We start from the raw sequence: 23,287 nt of genomic DNA, 5'->3' as shown, positions 1-23,287 counted from the left end.
CAATGCATAAGAGTTTCAAGTATCTTACATTCTCAGCACATATATTGTCAGTCTCCTTCCTTTAACATTCTAGAGATGTAAAATGGCATCTCTTTGGGGTTTTAATTTTCATTTCCCTGATGACTATTGATGTTGTGCATTTTCACATGTGCTTATTGGACGGTCATATGTCTTATTTTGTGAAGTGTTTATTAAGTTTTTAGTCCATGGATACTTTGTAGGAGCTCATTATATATTCTAAATAAGTCTTTTATCAGATATATATGCAATTACTTTTGCTGTTCTGTGGCTTTTCTGTCCATTAATGGTGCAAATTTTTTTGGTCTCTACCATTCTATTATTTTTTTAAGTATTTTTATTGATTATACTATTACAGTTTTCCCAATTTTCCCCCCTTATCCCCCCTCCTTCTGCCCCCACAACCTTCCAGCATTCCCTCCCCTTAGTTCATGTCCATGGGCTGTAGTTGTAAGTTCTCTGAGTCCTCTGTTTTCTATACCACTTTTATCTCTCCCCCTCTATTCACGCCTACTAATCATGCTTCTTATTCCCTGTACATTTCCCCCTCCATTCCTCCCTCCCACCTCCCCACCGAAACCCCTCCATGCGATGTCCATTTCTCTGATTCTGTTCCTGTTCTTGTTGTTTGCTTAGTTTTTTTCATTGTTTTCCTTTTCTTTTAGATTCATGTGTTGATAGTTGTGAGTTTGTTGTCATTTTATGTTCATATTTTTGATCTTCTTTTTCTTAGATAAGTCCCTTTAATGTTTTATATAGTAATGGCTTGGTGATGAGGAACTCCTTTAACTTGACCTTATCTGGGAATCTGCCCTTCCATTTTAAATGAAAGCTTTTCTGGGCAGAGTAATCTTGGATGTAGGTCCTTGCCTTTCATGACTTCAAATACTTCTTTCCAGCCCCTTCTTGCCTGCAAGTTTTCTTTTGAGAAACCAGCTGATAGCCTAAATGGGCACTCCTTTGTAGGTAATTCTCTCCTTTCCTCTTGCTGCTTTTAAGATTTTCTCCTTATGCTTAATCTTGGGTAACTTAATGATGATGTGCCTTGGTGTGTTCCTCTTTGGGTCCAACTTCTTTGGGCCTCTTTGTGCTTCCGGGGCTTCCTGGAAATCTATTTCCTTTGCTAGATTGGGGAAGTTTTTCTTCATTATTTGTTCAACTAAGTTTTCAATTTCTTGTTCTTCTGTTGTTCTTCTCCTTCTGGCACCCCTATAATTCAGATATTGGAATGTGTCAAGTTGTCCCTGAGTCTGTCTTTAGGGTTTTTTTTGGATTCTTGGTTCTTCCTTTTCTTTTGGATGGATGTTTTATTTCTTTCTTTTGTTCCAAATCATTGTTTTGAGTCCTGGTTTCCTTTCTGTCACTGTTGGTTCCCTGAATATTTTGCTTTGTTTCACTTTAGGTATCCTTTTTTTATTTTATTTATTTATTTTTTGACCAAGCTTAATCAGATCTGTGAGCATTTTGATTACCAGGGCTTTAAATTTTCCATCATATAGGTTGGCTACCTCCTCTTCGCTTAGTTCTGAGGTTATGCTCTATTCTTTCATTTAAGCCATATTTCTTCGTCTTGGTGCACCTGTTAAGTTGTAAGGGGGCGAGGCCTTAGGTATTCAACTGAGCAGAGCAACCCTGCTTGCTGTGCTGTGGTACTGCCTGTGGGGGAGGGGCCAGAGAGGGAACAGTGCAGCTGGCCTGCTCAGCTGTAGCGCACTTTCCAACAGACTTTCGTGTGAGACTGGGAGTTTATCCCACGCTGGCAACCCCAGCCATAGCCCACAGTTAGCTCTGAATCTGTTTTCCCCTTAAGTCAGTCCCTCCCGCCCAGCCGCCAGAGCTTGGCACTCAGCCCTGCCCCCACAGTCTGCCATTGTCTTGATTTTTCTGAGTCAGCCCTTGCAGTCCACCGCCTTACCGGTCTGGTTGTTGTGGTTGATTTTTTTTCTTTAATTCCTTGGTTATTGGAGTTCCATGCAGTTTGATTTTGGAGCACTTTTGGTTGTTTATTGATTTTAGACTGGTTGCTCTCCTCCTTTTGGTTGTTCAAAGAAGCAAAGGGTTTCTACCTATGCCTCCATCTTGGCTGGAACTCTGAATCAGTGCAGAAATTTTTAATTTTAATGTTGTCTGATTTATCATTTCTTTTATGGTTAGTGCTTTTTATAAACAGTCTAAGAAATCTTTGCCTACCTGAAAGTTGTAAAAATATTCTGTTTTCTTCTTGCTGATTTATGATTCTGGGTTTTCTGTTTAGATTTATGATCCATCTCAAATTAATTTTTGCAAATTGAATGAAATAGGGATCAAAGTTTTGGGGTTTTTTTCCATATGGATAGTCAGCTGTTCCAACAACTGAATTTATTAAAATTCCCTTTTCCCATTAGATTAACATGGCATTTGAAAATTGGACATCAATTAACTACATATATATATATGGATTATTTCTGGGCTTGCTGTTGTTTCATTGACTTCTTTACCCATCGCAATGTGTGTTTGTTTTTAATGGCAGAATGGCAACCCCCTCATGCTACCCACCTCCGAAACCCAAGCAGATGTTCTGTCTGTCTCTCTCTCCATATGTGTGTGTGTGTGTGTGTGTGTGTGTGTGTGTGTATTTGTCTAGGATTTGACACTTATCAAAGCCTTTAGTATATTTATAATAGTACTAATAGTTCTTGGTACTAATAGTATTAATAGTATTATTACTAACTATCAAATGCCTATAAGATGCTAGTATTGCTCTCTGCTCCTCATACACCTTTTAAATTTTAATTATTTTTAAAAATTTTTAATATATTTTTTACATTTTAATTATTTTTTATTTTTATTTTTAAAATATATTTTATTGATTATGCTATTATTCTTGTACCATTTATTTTCTCCCCTTTATTTCCCCTCCCTTTTTTTCTCATCCCACTGGCATTCCCTGCCCCCTTAGTTCATGTCCATGGGTCACACATACAAGTTCTTTGGTTTCTTTATTTCCCATACTAATCTTAACCTCCCCCATCTATTTTGTACCTACCATTTTGGTTCTTATTCCCTGTACCTTTTCCCCCATTCCCCTCTCTCTTCCCTGCTGATAACTATGTGACCTCCATTTCTGTGATTCTGTTCCTGTTCTAGTTCTTTGCTTTATTTATTTTGGTTTTGTTTTAGGTTCAGTTGTTAATATTTGCAAGTGTGTTGTCATTTACTGTTCATATTTTTGATCATCTTTTTTTTTTAAGATAGGTCCCTTTAACATTTTATATAATAAGGGCTTGGTGATGATGAACTCCTTTAACTTGACCTTATCTGGAAAACACCTTATCTGCCCTTCCATTCTAAACGATGGCTTTACTGGATGGAGTAATTATGGATGTAAGTCCTTGTCTTTCACAGCTTCAAATACTTCTTTCCAGCCCCTCCTTGCCTGCGAGGTCTCTTTTGAGAAATCAGTTGATAGTCTTATGGGTACTCCTTTGTAGGTAACTCTCTCCTTTCCTCTTGCTGCTTTTAAGATTTTCTCCTTATGCTTAAACTTGGGTAACTTAATGTGTTTGGGTGTGTTTCTTCTTGGATCCAACTTCTTCAGGACTTTCTGTGCTTCTGGGACTCCCTGGAAGTCTATTTCCTTTGCCAGATTGGGGAAGTTCATCTTCATTATTTTTTCAAATGAGTTTTCAATTTCTTGCTCTTCCTCTTCTCCTTCTGGCACCCCTGTGATTTGGATGTTGGAACATTTAAAGTTGTTCTGGAGGTTCCTAAGCCTCTTCTCATTTTTTGAATTCTTGTTTCTTCATTCTGTTCTGCTTGACTGTTTATTTTTTCCTTCTGCTCCAATACCTTGATTTGAACCCTAGTTTCCTTTCCATCACTGTTGGTTCCTTGCGTATTTTTGTTTATTTCACTTTGCATAGCCTTCACTCTTTCCTCTACTTTGCGATCATACTCAACCATTTCTGTGAGCATCCTGATTACTAGTGTTTTGAACTCTGCATCTGATAGGTTGGATATCTCTACATCACTTACTTCCATTTGGGGAGCTTTGATCTGTTCTTTCATTTGGGCCATATTTTTTTTTGGCCTAAAGAAATGGGCCTGTTACATAGTAAGGGGCAGAGCTTAGGTGTTTGCCAGGCCCAGGCAACCTGAATTGTGGTGCTGTATGTGGGGGAGGGGTCCGAGAGGAAACAATGCTGCTTGCTGGACTCTCGACCGACTTTTAGTCACTCCCCTCAATATCCACAAGTAAATTGGGCTCTTCTGGTGCTGATTCATGGTGAGTGGATTTGTGTATGTTCTAGGACCTTGTGGGTCTGTTCAATAACTCTCCTGTGAGGCTGCAAGTTTCTCCCACCACCTCAACCTTCACAGATTTTTTCAGTCAGAGGTTTCAAGGGTTTATTTCCCTGTGCTGGGGCCCTGGATTGCGCCATCTGTCTTGTCCCCCAGTTGTTCCTCCTGGTTTATCCACACACAAATGTGGGACCGCCCAGTCCACCAGCTGCCACCTTGCCATGAGTCCTCTCCACCCAGCTGCCTGTCTCCACCCCTCCTACGGGTTTGAATGGATGTTTCTTCTTTAACTCCTTGGTTGTTGGACTTCCATACAGTTCAATTTTCTGTCAGTTCTGGTTATTTTTTGTTTTTAAATTTGTTGTTGTCCTTCTTTTGATTGTGCAAGAAGGCAAAGGGTATTTACCTATGCCTCCATCTTGGCTAGAAATCGTCTTTAAGTTTAATTCTTATGAACCATTTTATATAGGTGTTATCTCCATTTTGCTGATGAAGAAACTGAGGCATAGGGAAGGTAAACTAGTCTAACTGCCTAATATCACATAGCTAGAAGTCTAAACCAGCACTAGTGGTCTTAAGAGTTTTTACCACTGTCCTCTAGTAGGGGTATGATGGGGTGTTGTAATCCATTCTTAGTGAAAATGTGCTCCTTGTAAACAATTTACAAAGATTATTATTTTGGGTAAAACTTTGACAAGCGATTGTGCTATAGTTCCCATCTGCACATTGATAGAACCCTTTAAACAAGTGGACCACACTCATGTTAGATGTGAAATATAACTTTATTAAGTAGCAAGAAATAAACAGAGAAGTACATTGAAACTGATGGCGAGTGGAAACTGTATTTCTCACTCCTCTGGCTGATGGTGGAGAGTTGGGACGGTTTCTGTGTTGGTCCACACTCAGCCTGGGTCAGAAATCCGTCCCCCTACGCCATGCTAGCAGCTGGCCATAAGTGTGTCCAGGAAAACAAGTAAGTGCTTTGAGCTCCCCTGACTTTCCTGGATTCATAAATGACTCTTGTGAGGTGGCAGGTGGGGAGCTTAATCATCTCTACTTAGGGTAACTTACAATCAAGTTTTAATAAAAACAAGCAAACAAATAGACAAACCCAAATAGTGCACCAGAGATATTTCAAGAGAAGCCTTCTGTACTTACTGGAAATATAATCAAAAGCTTGTCTCCTTGTTGTTCATTGTATGGGCATCTTAGATTCATCACTGTTTGGGTGGGATGGCTCACACCTCTTAATCAGCTCCAGCACCAAGGAGGGCAGGGGTCAAGCACACAGAAGGAGAAAAACCAACATGGTTAAAATAGTTTGACTTCTTTTAAAAAAAGATTTACTTTATTTTTAGACAGAGGGAAAGGGAGAGAAACAACAATGTGTGGTTGCCTTTCATGCGCCCCCTACTGGGGACCTGGCCTGCAACCCAGGCATATGCCCTGGCTAGAAATGGAACCAACTACCCTTTGCTTTGCAGGCCAGTGCTCAATCCACTGAGCCACACCAGTCAGGGCTAACTTCTTAAAAGGAACCTGAATCATATGTTTCTTTTCCCTTGGAAAATATTTCTGAACTATTATTTAAATGCTACCTTAGACTAAGGAAAGTCTTCTGAGCTATCTGATTTGAAAAAAAGTAGAGGGGATGCTGGGAAGATGGCGACGGAGTAAGATGGAGCTGATACTAGCTCCTGTACTCATGGGTGAAAATCCTGGCAGATCTACAGAGAAACAGCACAATAAACCATTGGTTACCCAGCATTTATGAAATTAAAAGACCAGAGATTGTGACCGACACTGAAACACCAGACGGCGGCAGAGTCAGCTACTGGAGCTGGGTCTCACGCGGCCCCTGTGCTGCCGCCAGAGCAACAGGCCTGGGAGCCGGGGAGTCAGGTACGGAAGCCGGACACTCCAAGCCCCTGTGACGGTCCTGGGAGACAGAGGAGTCAGGAACCGGAGCGGGGACACCCTTGTGCCGATGCCATAGCTACCGGCCTGGGCAACGGAAGGGTCAGTTGCAGGAGATGGGACACCAAAGGCCCCTGTGACGCCGCCATAGAGACAGGCCTGGACCCTGAGGAGCCAGCTACGGGAGCCGGGAAGCTCTCAAATCCTGTGCCGCTGCCATAGCGACGGGACTGGATGTCGGGGAGTCAGGTATGGAAGCCTGGACACTCCAAACCCCTGAGACAGCCCTGGGTGGCAGAGGATCCCTCTACGGGAACTGGGACTGTCTCAGCCCCTGTTCTGCTGCCATAGCGAAGGGACTGGACACTGGGGAATCAGGTACGGGAGTTGGGACTTTCTAAGCCTCTGTGCCACTGCCATAGAGACAGGACTAGACGCCGGGGAGTCAGGTACGGAAACCGGGACACTCCAAGCCCCTGTGATGGCCCTGGGCGGCAGAGAGAGCCAGATACGGGAGCCGGGGCATTCCCAGACTCTGTGCCACTGCTGTAGTAACGGGCCTGGGTGCTTGAGGAGGCGGCTACTAGAGCCGGGACATTCAGCAGTGATAGGAGACCAACGCAGGGACCAGCGCGAGGACCAGCGTGAGTGTAGGTGGAGACTAAGAACATCAAGAAACTTCAAGGAGTCTGCACCACTGAACTTCACAAGGATCATACCACAGAAGTTTACACCATAAAACCAGTGTTTCAGAACAGATCAATTTTGGAAGCAGAGACTAACAAGAAGAGTCTCAAACAATGGGAAGACAAAGAAACAATCCCCAAATGAAAGAAAAAGCAGAAACTTCAGAAAGAATGTTAGATGAAATAGACGCTGATCAACTATCAGACAGTGAATTCAAAGCACTGGTTATTACGAAGTTCAAAGAGCTCACAGTGAACTACCAGAAACTACAGGGGAACTATAATGATCTCTCTGCAAACTACAGCAACATCAAAAAGGAAATGGAAACCACCAGCAAGAGACAAGAGGAAATGAAGAATACAATTTCCGAATTGAAGTACACAGTAGAAAGTTTCCAAAGTAGGATAGATGAAGCGGAGGATAGGATTAGTGAGTTGGAGGACAAGGTAGAAAGCATCTCACAGAAAGAGCAAGAAAATGAAAAGAGGCTCAGAAAGAATGAAGAGGGATTAAGAGAAATGCAAGCCAATATGAAACGTAATAATATCCGAATAATAGGAATACCAGAAGGAGAAGAAGAAGAACAAGGGATAGAAAACGTATTTGAACGAGTAATGAGAGAAAATTTTCCTAATTTGATAAGAGAAAAAGTCTCACAAATCCAGGAATCACAGAGAGTCCCAACCAAGAGGAACCCAAGGAGGCCCACTTCAAGACACATCATCATCAAAATGGCAAAATTCCAAGACAAAGAGAGAATCTTAAAGGCAGCAAGGGAGAAAAAAGAAATAACATACAAGGGAGCCCCAATAAGGTTAGCTACCGACTTCTCAATGGAAACACTTCAAGCAAGAAGAGAATGGCAAGAAATATTTCAAGTAATGAGAACCAGAGGCCTACAACCAAGGCTACTTTACCCAGCAAGGCTCTCAATCAAGATAGATGGCCAAATAAAGAGCTTCCAAGACAAAAGAAGTCTAAAAGAATGTGCCTCCACCAAACCAGCTCTACAAGAAATACTAAAAGGACTGCTTTAAGGGAAGGAAGGATAAGAGGGAGACAGAGAGGAACACAGGTACAAAAATGGCAATGAATAAGTACCTATCAATAATAACCTTAAACGTAAATGGATTAAATGCTCCAATCAAAAGACACAGAATAGCTCAATGGATAAGAAAGCATGACCCACACATATGCTGCCTACAAGAGACTCAGCTCAGGACAAAAGACCATCACAGACTAAAAGTGAAAGGCTGGAAACAAGTTTTCCAAGCAAACAGACAAGAAAAAAAAGCTGGGGTAGCAATTCTCATATCAGACAAAATAGACTTTAAAAAAAAGGCTATAAAGAGAGACCCAGAAGGTCATTTCATTATAGTCAAGGGAAGAATCCACCAAGAAGACATTAACATTGTAAACATATATGCACCAAACATAGGGGCACCCAAATATATCAAGAAAATCTTAGAGGAATTCAAGAAAGATATTGACAGCAACACAATCATAGTAGGGGATTTGAACACCCCACTATCAAAAATGGACAGATCTTCCAAACAAATTATCAACAAAGATATTGTGGCATTAAACAACACCCTAGATGAAATGGACTTAACTGATATATATATAGAGCCCTTCATCCCAAAGAAGCTAAATACACATTCTTTTCAAATGCACATGGAACATTTTCAAAGATAGACCACATGATAGGACACAAAACGAGCCTCAACAAATTCAAGAAAATGGAAATCATACCAAGCATCTTCTCTGACCACAAGGGACTGAAATTAGAAACCGACCCCAAAGAAAAAACCCAAAGCACCCAAAAACATGGAGACTGAATGGTATGCTATTAAACAACGAATGGGTCAAGAATGAAATTAGGGAAGAAATCAAAAAGTTTTTGGAAACAAATGGAAATGATCTCACAACCACCCAAAACTTATGGGACACAGCGAAGGCAGTCCTGAGAGGGAAGTTTATAGCAATACAGGCCTACCTAAAGAAAATAGAAACATTTCAAAGAAACAACCTAACCCTACGCCTGCAAGAACTCAAGGAACAACAACAAAGACAGCCCAGAGCAAGCAGAAGGAAGGAAATAACCAAGATTAGAGCAGAATTAAATGACATAGAAACTAAAAGCACAATTCTAAGGATCAATGAATCCAGGAGTTGGTTCTTTGAGAAGATAAACAAAATAGACAAGCCTTTAAGTAGGCTCATCAAGAAAAGAAGAGAGAGGACACAAATAAACACAATCAGAAATGAAAAAGGAGAGATTACAACTGATACCACAGAAATAGAAGAGATTGTAAGAAATTACTATGAAGAACTGTATGCCAAGAAATTTGAAAACCTAGGGGAAATGGACACATTTCTAGAAAAATACAATCTTCCAAAACTCAGTGAAAAAGAAGCAGAAAATCTAAATACACCAATAACAGCAAAAGAAATTGAAGCAGTAATCAAAAAACTCCCATCACACAAAAGCCCTGGACCAGATGGTTTCACAGGAGAATTCTATAAAGCATTTAAGGAAGAGCTAATCCCTATTCTCCACAGACTATTTCAAAAAATCCAGAAGGATGGAAAACTCCCAAATTCTTTTTATGAAGCCAGCATCATCTTAATTCCAAAACCAGATAGAGACACAACAAAGAAAGAAAACTTCAGGCCAATATCGCTGATGAACATAGATGCTAAAATCCTCAACAAAATATTGGCAAATCGCATCCAACAATATATCAAAAAGATTATACACCACGACCAAGTGGGATTCATCCCAGGGATGCAAGGATGGTTCAATATTCACAAATCAGTAAATGTAATACATCACATAAACAAAAGCAAAGACAAAAATCACATGATCATATCAATAGATGCGGAAAAAGCTTTCGATAAGGTACAACATCCATTTATGATAAAAACACTCAGCAAAGTGGGAATACAGGGAGCATTTCTCAAAATAATAAAGGCCATATATGAGAGACCTACAGCCAATATCATACTCAATGGGAAAAAACTAAAAGCTTTTCCACTAAGATCAGGAACAAGACAAGGTTGTCCACTTTCACCACTTCTATTCAATATAGTATTGGAAGTTTTAGCCACAGCGATCAGGCAAGAAAAGGAAATAAAAGGCATCCAAATAGGAAAGGAGGAAGCAAAACTGTCATTGTTTGCAGATGACATGATAGTGTACATGGAAAATCCTATAGACTCTACCCCCAAACTGCTCAAACTAATTAATGAGTTTGGCAAAACAGCTGGTTACAAAGTCAATATCCAGAAATCAAAGGCATTTTTGTATACCAACAGTGAATCAGCAGAAGCAGAAATAAAGAGAAAAATCCCATTTGATATAGCAAAAAGAAAAATAAAATATCTGGGAATAAACCTAACTAAGGAGGTAAAAAACCTGTATGCAGAAAACTACACAGCCCTGAAGAACGAAATCAAGGAAGACACAAACAAATGGAAACATATACCTTGTTCATGGGTTGGAAGAATTAACATCATCAAAATGTCCATACTAACCAAAGCAATATACACATTCAATGCAATACCTATTAAAGTACCAATGGCATATTTCACAGACATAGAAAAAACACTTCGAAAATTTATATGGAACCATAAATGAGCCCGAATAGCAGCTGCTCTTTTGAGAAAGAAGAACAAAGTAGGGGGGATCACAATACCTGATATCAAACTGTATTACAAGGCCACTGTAATCAAAACAGCCTGGTACTGGCATAAAATCAGGCACATAGACCAATGGAACAGAACAGAGAGCCCAGAAATCAACCCAACTCTCTACAGTCAATTAATATTCAACAAAGGGGGCAGTAACATAAAATGGAGTAAAGATAGCCTCTTCAACAAATGGTGTTGGGAGAACTGGACAGCTACATGCAAAAAAATGAAACTTGAGCACAGACTTACACCATACACCAAAATAAATTTAAGGTGGATAAAAGACTTAAATGTAAGTCATAACACCATTAAAGTCCTAGAGGAGAACATTGGCAAGAAAATCTCAGATATTTCACGCAGCAACTTCTTTACTGATATGTCCCCTAGAGTAAGGAATGGAAAGGAAAGAATAAACAAATGGGATCTCATCAAAATAAAAAGCTTCTGCATGGCTAAAGAAAACAGTATTAAATTAGCAAGACAACCAACTGTATGGGAAAACATATTTGCCAATGATACCTCAGACAAAGGTTTAATCTCTAAAATATACAAAGAACTTACACGACTCCACTCTAAGAAGACACCCAACCCAATTAGAAAATGGGAAAAGGACTTGAGCAAACACTTCTCCAAGGAGGACATACAGAACATTCAGAGACACATGAAGAGATGCTCAATATCATTAGCTATCAGAGAGATGCAAATTAAAACCACAATGAGATACCACTTTACACCAGTCAGGATGGCTATCATAAACAAAGCAACAAACAACAAATGTTGGAGGGGTTGTGGGGAAAAGGGATCCTTAGTTCACTGTTGGTGGGAGTGCAGACTGGTACAACCATTATGGAAAACAGTATGGAATTTTCTCAGAAAAATAAAAATCGACCTGCCTTTTGACCCAGCAATTCCACTGCTGGGATTATATCCTAAGAATCCTAAAACATCAATATCAAAGAACCTATGCACCACAATGTTCATAGCAGCACAATTTACAATAGCCAAGAGCTGGAAGCAACCTAGGTGCCCATCAGTAAATGAATGGATCCAAAAATTGTGGTACATATACACAGTGGAATTCTATGCTGCAGAGAGAAAGAAGGAGCTACTACCCTTTGCAACAACATGGATGGAACTGGAAAGCATTATGCTGAGTGAAATAAGCCAGGGGTTGAAAGACAAATACCATATGATCTCACCTTTAACAGGAAGCTAAACAACAAAACAAACAAACAAGCAGAAAAAAAAACCAAAAAACAAAGACAGTGAAATAGAGAATAAGGGATAGTGACCAGAGGGGAGAAGGAAGGGAAGTTAAGGGGAAAATGGGGGAGGGATTTGGAGGAACAAATAGGAAGGACACAGGGACGAGAACTAAGGGGGGTGGAAATGGGAGGGAGGTGGGGAGCAAGGGGCGGGGGAGGCTGGGATGGGAAAAATAGACAAAAAACTGTACTTGAAAAATAACTAAATAAAATTAAAAAAATAAAAAAAAAAGAAAAAAAGTAAACCACATACTGGTTTAGAATTTCTCCCACAGCAGTTACAGCAGTTAGATTTTCATTCATTCATTCTTCCATTCACTCATCCATTCATAATTTGACTGGCATTAAATGGACAGGCTTCAGCTAAATGCTGCCTGTAGAACATTTGTAATCTCTATTATTGCCTGAGTTATTTTCCTCTATTCTCAGAGAAACCACAGGGAGAAATAACATTATCACCTTGAATGGAATTTAGTTGGGTGGTAGAGGAAGGACAGATCAGTCAGAATGTTTTAACTGTAAACTATATTAGAAAGTAGAATATAAGTATTCTAATGGTTCTGTTTCAACATTGTTACCTTAGAATAGTAGCCCATAGATTCTGAGGATTTATCTGTTTTATAATTTATCAGTTTTTTTTCATTAAGAAGGGTGTTACAGTACATTTTGGATACTTTACCTTTTGAGTAGATTTGAGTACATTATAGTCACTTACTTTCTGTGATATGGTGAGTATTTTGAGGGTACTGCAAGATGAGTATTTGCAGGTACTTCATTTTTTAGTTTAAACATTAACAGTATTCTCCTTTTTATAAAATGGTCAAGTGTGTATTTGAATGTGAATCTGACAAACATACCTGATATTTGGGGAATGAGGGAGGCAGGAGAGGTATTCACACTTTCTGCTATGTTTCTTCTAATTTTCACCAAATAACAGTATGCTAGGACTGATGGTCAGCATTTTTGTGTTCGGAAGTGGCTCTACCCTGTCATATCAGCTCACAGTCATTTTCCAGAATACTTGTAGGTTTCTAGTTAAAGTAATATTGCCATGCCAGGACTCTGAATTGGGGCAGATATCTTCTGCCAGGATTGAGTACTACCAAGGTCAGGCTAGGAATGGAGCAAAGGAGAGCCAGAACTGTGGGCTGGCAGGAGGACCTGGATTGCTTAGAAACTAGCAATTAAGAGAAAATTCTGGACTTCCAGCCAAGATGGAGACATAGGTAGACACAATGTGCCTCCTCACACAACTGAAAGAAGGACAACAACAAATTTAAAAACAAAAAAACAACCAGAATTGACAGAAAATGGAACTGCATAGAAATCTGACAACCAAGGAGTTAAAGAAGAAACATACATCCATTCAGACCAGTAGGAGGGGTGGAGACAGGCCGCTGGGTGGAGAGGACTCATGGTAAGGCAGCAGCTGGTGGACTGGGTGGTCCCACATTTGTGTGTGGATAAACCAGGAGGAACAACTGGGGGACAAGACAGATGGCGTAATCCGGGGCCCCAGCACAGGGAAATAAACCCTTGAAACCTCTGACTGAAAAAACCTGTGAGGGTTGAGGTGGTGGAAGAAACTCCCAGCTTCACAGGAGAGTTCGTTTGAGAGACCCACAGGGTCCTAGAATGTACACAAACCCACCCATCCAGGAGTCAGCACCAGAAGGGCCCACTTTGCTTGTGCTTAGTGGGGAAAGTGACTGAAAAATAGCAGAGAGTGGAGCAAGTGGCACTGTTCCCTCTTGGACCCCACCCCCACGTAGAGAATCCCAACTATAACAACATAGGTGGCCCCGCCCTGGTGAACACCTAAGGCTCTGCTCCTCACTATGTAACAGGTGCACCAAGACAAAAAAAAAAGTCCCAAACAAAAGAACAGATCAAAAACTCCAGAAAAAATACAACCAAGTGATGAAAAGATAGCCCACCTATTAGATGCAGAGTTCAAAACGCTGGTAATCAGGATGCTCACAGAACTGGTTGAATATGGTCACATAATAGAGGAAAAGGTGAAGGCTATGAAAAGTGAAATAAAAGAAAATGTACAAAAAAAAAAAAGAAAATGTACAGGGAGGCAACAGTGACAGACGGGAAACTGGGACTCAAATTAATGGTTTGGACCAGAAGGAAGAAATAGACAATCAACCAGAACAGAATGAAGAAATAAGAATTCCAAAAAAAAATGAGGGGAGGATCAGGAACCTCTGGGACAACTTTAAGCATTCCAACATCCGAAGCATAGGGCTGCCAGAACGAGAAGAGGAAGAGCAGAAATTGAAAACTCATTTGAACAAATAATGGAGAACTTTCCCAATCTGGTAAAGGAAATAGGCTTCCAGGAAGTCCAAGAAGCTCAGAGAGTCCCAAAGAAGTTGGACCCAAGGAAGCACACACCAAGGCACATTAAATTACATTACCCAAGATGAAAGATATGGAGATAATATTAAAAGCAGCAAGAGAAAAGAAGATAGTTACCTACAAAGGAGTGCCCATAAGGCTACCCACTGGTTTCTCAAAAGAAAACTTATAGGCAGGAAGAGGCTGGCCAGAAGTATTCCAAGTCCTGAAAGACAAGGACCTATATCAAAGATTACTCTGTCCAGCAAAGCTATCATTTAGAATGGAAGGACAGATAAGGTGTTTCCCAGATAAGGTCAAGTTAAAGGAGTTCATCATTACCAAGCCCTTATTATATAAAACATTAAAGGGACTTACCTAAGAAAAGGGAGATCAAAACTATGTACAGTAAAATGACAACAAACTCACAACTATCAACTGAATCTAAAAATCAAAAACAAAAATAAACAAAGCAAAGAACTAGAACAGGAACAGAATCACAGAAATGGAGATCACAGGGAGGGCTGTCGGGAGGGAAGGGGAGGGGGGAAAATGGGGGGAAAAGGCAAGGGAATAGAAGCATAAATGGTGGGTACAAAATAGACAGGGGGAGGTTAAGAGTATTATAGGAAATGTTGGAGCCAAAGAACTTATAAGTACAACCCATAGACATGAACTAAGGGGTGGGGGGTATGTGGGTGGGAGGGGTGTGCAGGGCAGAGGGGAATAAAGGGGGGGGATGGGACAACTGTAATAACATAATCAATAAAACATACTTAAAAATAGAAGAAACTAGCAGTTAAAGGTGAACCCTGTAACAGTGAAGAGTCAGGGAACATGCCAATGTCAGAGATACCCTTGGCCAGAGATACCCTTCTGACTTCTTGACTACTGCAAGTAGTCAGAAGGGCAGTATTGGCTGCAAGGAGCCCTGAAAATGGGCCATTTCTTCTGCCAGAAAGCCTTTCCTATGCTTCTAAAGTGTCTGACCAGGGGAGCCATGTGGGGAGATGGCCAGCAAATTGACCTTCACAGAAGGGACATGTATGGATCATCTGGGGTCATGGGGCAGAGTTGGGGTGGGAGCAGCAGGCATCTTCTCCCCAAATGCTACACTGCTTCTTCTGATCTGGGATGCTCCCCTGCTGTAGAGGTGGTCCTCTTTCTCTGCTAACTCTAAGTAGATTGATCAGTTATAGGCAGGAAGTTGAAGAGCCTTAGCTTTAATTTTGTGGTTATTCTTAGGAGGTTTGATGTAGCTCTAGAGCAGGCCTTGCAATGGGCTGATTCTATTTCTGTGGCAGAGAAGTGGCCAGAATACAGCCACAGTTGAAGTTTCATGGGCTCTTGCATCTGTTTGCTTCATTCATGACAAGTAAATCATACATGATGATCTTTAAAGAACATTTCTGCCCTGGCTGGAGGGGCTCAGTGGAATGAGCACTGGCGTGCAAACCAGAGGGTCACAGTTCCTATTCCCAGTCAGCTCACATGCCTGGGTTGCAGGCCAGGCCCCCAGCAGGGGGCATGTGAGAGGCAACTACACACTGATGTTTATCTCCCTTTCTTTCTCCCTCCCTTCCCCTCTCTTTAGATAAATAAAATCTTTTTTAAAAAAACATTTCTTTCTTTATCTTTCTCTTTAATGCATTGTGTCTTGGTACTGTGTGGGCTAAAAAGTATTAGTACATTTTCCTACCTTTTAAGTTCTTTTAGGCTGGGCTAACAACCGATTAACAAGAGAAAATCAAAGTTTAATACATGTGCATGGGGAATTCTCATAGGCCTGAAAATTCCAAAGACAGTGAAGCAAATGTGGGTATGTAAAGCATTTTTTGGACAAAGGAGAAAGGGGGGAGTGGGGTATTAGAATTCAGAAGTGACAGTGGGCGGTTTGCGGGTAGTTGAGGAAGAGTGGAAAGGAACACCCGTGGAAGGGACATCCTTGCTAGGCGACCCAGGAACTGTGGGACACGGCTCATCTAGCTAACAGGCACCTGCCCGAAGCCCTGTGTTTACTACAACGTAATTCAAATTAGGCTAAGAACCTCCTAAATGGTTCTTGAAGCAGGTTTGTCAATCTGAGTCTTGTACTGAAAGGGGGGAGGGAGGGTCAAAGACTCTTTCTGAGTCTTTTGTTTCTAAATAAACAGTTTAAAATCAGTATCCCAAAAGGGCAGCTTCAGGGTGGCAGAATTTTGGTTCCTTTGCCTCTTTTCCCTCTTAGCTCATTTTCATTTCTTTAGGTTCTACCTGAGCTGACACTTCAAGTGTGCTCTCTGGGCCTGAGGAGGGGAGACAGGATTAAGGACACAGGCAGAGGCTGACCACAACCTTAATCGTTCCTACTTCACACATCCTAGCAGGCTTCTTACCACACTCCCAGCAGCTGCAGTGGCCAGTCGTTACAGACCTTGCTGCTACTGCCTAACTTGGGCAAATCCAGTCTCAATTATAGAATCTTTTAAAAAAATGTGTAAATTTAACTCTTTGATGGTATCCAACTGGAATAATAAAACTTTATTTAGGGGGAGTTGTTAGGGATTCCATTTTACTAAAACAGAGAACAAACTTCATAATCAACATATCAATTGTACTTAAATTGTACATTTAAAAAGTTCACAACATTGAAATTGTGGTGCTTTTCCTTGTTTTATAAATTCTACAATCAGTTTTATATAATTTGATGGCTTAGTATCTTTTCATTCATAACACAAAATTCATTTTGTTTCTATCCGCAGTATATATAATTTGATTATATATGTATTTGTGTTATTGGTTCCTATACGTGGACTGTATCCAGCACCAGCCACCATTTTCTTTACAAATAATATAATGAATAATCTTTTGGGGGATGATCAGACTCTTTTGAATAATCAGTGGAATCTTCTTTTTGTCCAACAAAGACAAAAAGCAGCTGTAGGACCTGGGCTTAGTTGAGTAGAAGCAGTAGAATGTTTTGCTCATGGGCTTTCAAGTTTGATATTACTCTTTTCAGGAGATGATGGTGGGTTCTAGTTCTGGGTTCGATTACCTCTGTCATGAAACATTTCCCTTAGATTTTTCAGAGTACTCAGATCTTTGTTCCATGGAGGACCCAAAAGATATACACGTTGTCACTCTGGGGCTCACGTCTGAACAAGATATTTTAGAAGGAGAAGGAAAAAGAGTCAGAAGGATGAGGATTCAGAAGAGGAGAAGAGGGTGTGGGGCCCTCATGCCCACGTCGGTGTGCTCTGGGGAAACCCGGCAAGTCCCGCCACATAAGCAAGCTTCCCAAAGCTGTCAGTAAAGCCTCAAAGCACAATTTCCCTTTTATCTGAAAGAACATTAGGTCTTTCTAAGGAGGCAGCATATGGAAGCTGCTGGGCAGACCTTCCAGTCCAATGAAAAGGCACCTCGATCGGAGAACGCAGGGCTCCTGAAGCTGTCTGATCTTTTGCCTCTGATTTGTCTCAAGTATAACTGACAATTACAGTGCTGGGACTGGTAGAGCCTTGTCCAACCAGGAGGGAAGCTCAGACCATTTACATGCAGTTAATTACTAAGGGCTGTCAGATGTCAGAATGGGAATTGGTAATACTGTGGTTAAACGCCCACCACATGTCTAATTTGAGTTGTGCCCACTACCTCCAGCATCGGTTCAAATTAAGTCCACATTGTGTCTGATGACTCACAGCTGTGCAACACAGCACCCTGTGCAGGGGGTGGAGGTGGATTTGCATACCACTCAGTGCCAGATAATGATGTTGAGAGTTGTGCATCTCTCTCTGTTGCAATAGGCACCATGTAAGCCCAAGCCACAGTAGTTATTATTATTATGTTAGAAAAAACACCTCAAGCTTTGGAAACTGTTGATCTTGATCATTGGCTTCTTGGTGCAATTAATCTAGTTTCAGAAAGGCCATTAATTCCAGGTGAAACAATACAATGGTGCTGATGGGTGCCAAATCGTCCCCAAAATGCTCAGTGTAGGTCCGGCCAAATGAGGACTGATGTCAAGCCTGTCTCTATAATAGTGCTCGATTAAGCTTGACAAGAGTGTATATTTTGGGCTGCCAGAATACTCTTTTTTTTAGATGATGATGATTTTGAATATGTGTTCCAAGTCAGCCCTTGGAGCGGGAGACTTGGTGCCCACCTGCCTAGCATTTGGTGAAGGGAGTTCTCCAGGGACCCCCCATGTGCCAGTGAACTCGCAGCAGGCTTTTCCCCATCCACACAGGCAGGGAACAGGTGTCATCTGGCTCAGAGGGGCACTGCAATAGCGTCCAGGGACTTCAGAAGCTTTGAGAATGGTGGCTGAGTTCCAGGAATCAGAGGATTTGTGGGGAACACCTCATGCAGAAATATTTTGGGGCCCTGTGCATACATATGGTTTTGTGATATGTAGTAAGTGGTAAGCAGTAAGCAAAAGGGGGTGGTGGGAGGAGTCAGGCGGGCACATTGGCATTCCAGCCCCTGATTCTTCCGTGGGCTGGCTTGCAAGGTACACCACACTCGGAGTGAGATGGAGGCACTGTTTCTTGAGAAAAACAAGCACTTCTGAGAAGACCAAAATACGAATCTTTTATTTATATAAATGAATGGTATGGACACTTCAATCAGAAATCATACCATGTCACCATTTATAAGCAAATTGGGATAAGATCATTTCATGGAAATAAAGCAAAAAAAGCATATTCACTACTGATACCAGAAATATTTTGTTCTTTTTTGTTTCATTTTACAAAAAAATTATTAAAAGATTTTATTTATTTATTTTTAGAGAGAAGGGAAGGGAGGGAGAAAAATATGAATGTGACAGGGTGTGACAGAGAATTGCCAATCCATTGTTTCTTGTATGGATTGGCAGTTCTCTGTCACACCCTGTGGACCAAATCCACAAGCCTACGCTTTGCAGGATGACACCCAACCAACGGAACCATACCATCAGGGCTGAAAGGTATTTTGAAGGAAAAATACATGAAGGAAGAATAGGACTTCAATAAGATTTAAACATTTTCAACACTGACCCAAGAAGCTTTTAGGAAACAGGAGTGGGTATGTGTCACACTCTTGGGTTCCTCACAAACAAAGAGCAGGGGCCGTGGAGTGGAGACCTTGCTTGGGGCCAAGAGACGCTCTGCTCGTTGCCACTGGAGGTCCTAAAAAGAGCCTGCAGGGGCAGCTGCCTCTAAGCAGGAGCAGAGTGCCAAGTGCAGGCCACAGCCCGGTCACTCTGGTTAGTGTTCCCCTTCTGTCCTCCAAGTAGGCGATTAAGAAGCCCAATCATGACAATCTTATGAATAAAGATCACAGTTTCTGAGGTTTCCAGAAGCTGCTGCTGACATTGTCTTGCAGGAGCCCAGCTCAGGGGTCACTTTGGTGGAGCTGTGGGCTTTGTCCTGAGACAACTTCAGGCCCCAGGACTGCTGGACATGAAGCAGACCAGAGCTGCTTGCTTTCCGCGGGTTTGAGTGTGAGCTGGACTGGTGCTTCTTGCTCATTACTTACTTGGGGCAGAGTCCGCCTGTGCCAGAACCTGGAGACTGGGTCATGGCTGTGGAAACGGCAGTGCTCCCTCAGTGGTGAGCAGGTGTTATGACTGTACTGTCACCGTTCTGCCCCTGGGGCCCGTGGGAAACCAGCCACATGCGCTGTGACTGACACCTGCCTGAGTTCCATCTGTTTGCCAGGGCTTTTTTCTGTTCTATCTATTCCTCTGGTTTCTTGTTTTCAGACACAAGGAAGAGACCTGCTCTTCTTCCTTGACAGTGATTTGTCTGCCTTTCAGAAGCCATAAATTTGATGAGTTTTCTACATTGAGTGTCACACTTTTTAAAGGGCCTGGTGGTTAAGTGCAGTAGAAACTTTGTTTTAATGTCTACCAGTTCTTATGAAAAGGGTCTCATGCCTGGGAAAGGATAACTATTCTTCCCAAAATGCTACGAGTCATAACTCATCTGAGGGAGCCATGGGATGTCCAAATCCTGTTCCCTCTGGCCACCAGATGTGGTGATATGCCAGGCTGTGAACTAGTCCCCAGTCCTGAATAATGAAGTCTACTGAGGTGCTGACAGGTGCATTCTCGGTGGGGAGGGGTGGAGGGAGGCCGCCTCCTTGGCCCAGGCCTTACCATTTCCTCTTTCACTGGCCAGATGGTCTTGAGCAAGTTACCCAGCTCTGCAGCATCTCTGGAACTTCTGGGTAAATAATAACACCCTGCAGGTTTGCTACGACAGACTAGTGATACATTACTTACAAAACACACGCCTGGTACCAGACACACGGCAAGAACCCAGCTCCGGTTCTTTCATCCTCTTCTTTCCGTGACTTCACATTAGCTATCTCGATGATAGCTTCCATTTTAGTTATTATATAGTTCTCAAAAGTTACATATAGATGATAAATTTTTGATGATGTGCTTCTCTAATTTTTAGCACGTACCACACATGTCATTAACTTATTTTTATATAACTATTTTTTAAAATATTTGTCTTCTTGGGATGGTCCAGAGGGACTATACCTGCCTCGTTCCCTTCAGTATCTTGCTGACTCCCATACCTGGCACAGAAGATGCACTCAACACATTTGTTGGATAAATAAATGAGTCCTGACAAAAACCCAGATGCATGTGTGATGGGGCAGAGTGATGCTCATGGGATAGACAGGTGGTTGGTGGGCAAAAAATTGCAGTTGCCCACTCTCCCAGGTCCTGTGATTCCTGCTCTAACATTCACCCAGTAACCCCTGTTGTTTTTCATTCGGACTGGGGTTTCCCTGGCATAGCCTGTCTAGCACTGAGATCCCGGAGGTGAAGTCAGGTCAGATGAAAGAAGATAGCGAGGATGGGTAGTGAAATGTCCATTAAGCTGGAAGCCTAATAATTTCTACTTGGAAAATGCAAAGACAAACTAACCTTAAATATCAGTTTCCTCTGGGCCATGCCTACCCTAGGCGTCCACGCTCCAGAATTCTCCGTCGCATCAGGGTTTCTGCACATGACATTTCCTTTATCTTTTCCACCCCATACAACCACGCCGGACTCCCTTGTTTGCCTGCCTAACCCCTGTTTATTCCCATCTCAGCTCAGAGGCTCCATTCTGTGCCTCATACATTTAGGTCTGGTCTTGTTTTAGGTGCTCCCAAACCTTGTATTTCATCACTTGTCAAGTGAATGAAACTTGATCAAATTATGCTATGTAATAATTTCCTTATTTCTGTGTGTCCCTCTCCAAACCTTCAGCTTCCCAAAAGCCAGAGCTGTGTCTGCCCGGCCTGCCCAGGACCCAGCACTGTGCCCAGCACAAAATAGGTGCTCAAGAATATTTACCGACCAAGGATAAAGTAGAAAAGGAGAGTCCCATACAAACCTCTCTCTCCTGTCAGTGAGCATCTTTACAGGGTCAGGGCAGGTTGCATCACCAAGTTAAAGATAATCTATCGTGTGAGTCACCTGGATACACACCACATTCATATATGACAATAGAGAAAGTATTTTTAAATAATTTAAAATAATTTTGATTTTATATGCAAAATAAGCTATTGGCTGATCTTCCCAGTGTGGAATGGCTTTTTGAAAATGAGGCAAATGAAGTTGATTTGCCCTTCTGGGACCCCCTTATTGTGCCTACACCAGTTTTTTTGATTTCCTGAGTCACCTTCCTTTTGGCTCCATTTATAGAAGGAAAGGAACCCACCGCTGGCATAGGCAGGTCCTTCTCTGGTCTCCAGCACAGGTGAGCAGCACAACACACATGCACCAGGTCTCAGCAAGGACATTTGGGAGTCTTTCAGTTAAATGAGATCTCAGAATGTTTGGGGTTTCCAGGTTCTAAGCAACCAGGAACAAATCCCCACTGTTTTCAAGGAAGGCAAACAAAAAAAGAAGAGGGAGAGGGAGAAACTCCTGGCCTCTGATAAATAACCTTTCCATATGAAATGCACATCAGCCTGACATAAGCGATTAGCTGTCAGGTGCTGGGCTTTGCTGTCAGAGGCCAATTTTCAGATTAGTGTTAATTGTAGGGGGCCCTGGGGGCCTTTGCTTCCCCCTGCCCCTCCCCCTCCAGCAGTCCTTTCCCAGCTCACTGCCAGTGTGACTGGAGCCTGCCGTGATGGAGCTGGCAGGGTGGAATCAATTATTGGCCAATGAAGACTTTCCCACAGGCCCGGGCTTGGGAAAAGAGGCCATGGCTGCTGCCGGGACAGCTGGCCCGATGGTCCACCGGTCCACTGGGACGGGAGCCTGCAGCAGGGACAAGCCACGCTCAGCGGCCCCGCCCACAGCCCACAGGCTATTGACGGGCTTTGGCAGAGGTGCCTTCGCCACCCTGCCCCCAGCTTGTGCCCGCCTGACTGCTGCTTTGCCCAATGCCTTGCTGCCCAAATGAGAGCACATACTCGGAAAAGCCACGTCCAGTCTATGTGGCGGGGGGTGTCTTAGCTTGAGAGACAAAGACAACGGTGCCACCTAACAGCAACATTTAGACTTGCCATTTGCACAGTATTTTTTTTTTTTTGGTTTAAACTATTTCATTATTAGGGCTGTGCTTTGTATTGTTTAGCTCCTTTGGGGTCAGCACATACCATTCCTGATGGGACCAGGCTGCTGCCTCCCGGTGTCATTGTCACTTCCAAGTGTCCAGACCTCTGGGGCTTTCATCACATGGGGCACACTTTGGGATTGCAGTTTGAAAATCTGTCCCCTACCTCTGCCCTTAAGGTTGTTGTTTTAATCAATAATAAAATCTTCATAAGATGTTTTGCTCTCAATATCCTACTGTGATGTATGCCTTGAGCTGAAATTTTGAGCAAGAATAGTCATTTAAATGCTGGAAAACTGTGCCGTATTCTTTTTTCTTCTGCCTATTGTTTTTTATTATCAGGTAAATTCAAACAAATAATCCAACATTAACAGTATTACTCACCATTCAAAAGCAAAGAATTCATGTTACATAATGTGCCAAATCCTTTTGCCAATGATATAAACACTTCAGGAGAATTTGGGTTCTTGAAAGATGAATTTAACCACTCGACTTTCCATCAAAAGGCATTAAAATGAGACAGGCACGCTGAAAGAGGGAGGAGAGTGATGT

The sequence above is a fragment of the Artibeus jamaicensis genome, unplaced genomic scaffold (assembly GCF_021234435.1).
Source record: "Artibeus jamaicensis isolate MK-2021 breed Jamaican fruit bat unplaced genomic scaffold, CSHL_Jam_final scaffold_916, whole genome shotgun sequence".
In the NCBI taxonomy this organism is placed as follows: Eukaryota; Metazoa; Chordata; class Mammalia; order Chiroptera; family Phyllostomidae; genus Artibeus; species Artibeus jamaicensis.
This window is presented reverse-complemented; position numbering follows the sequence as displayed.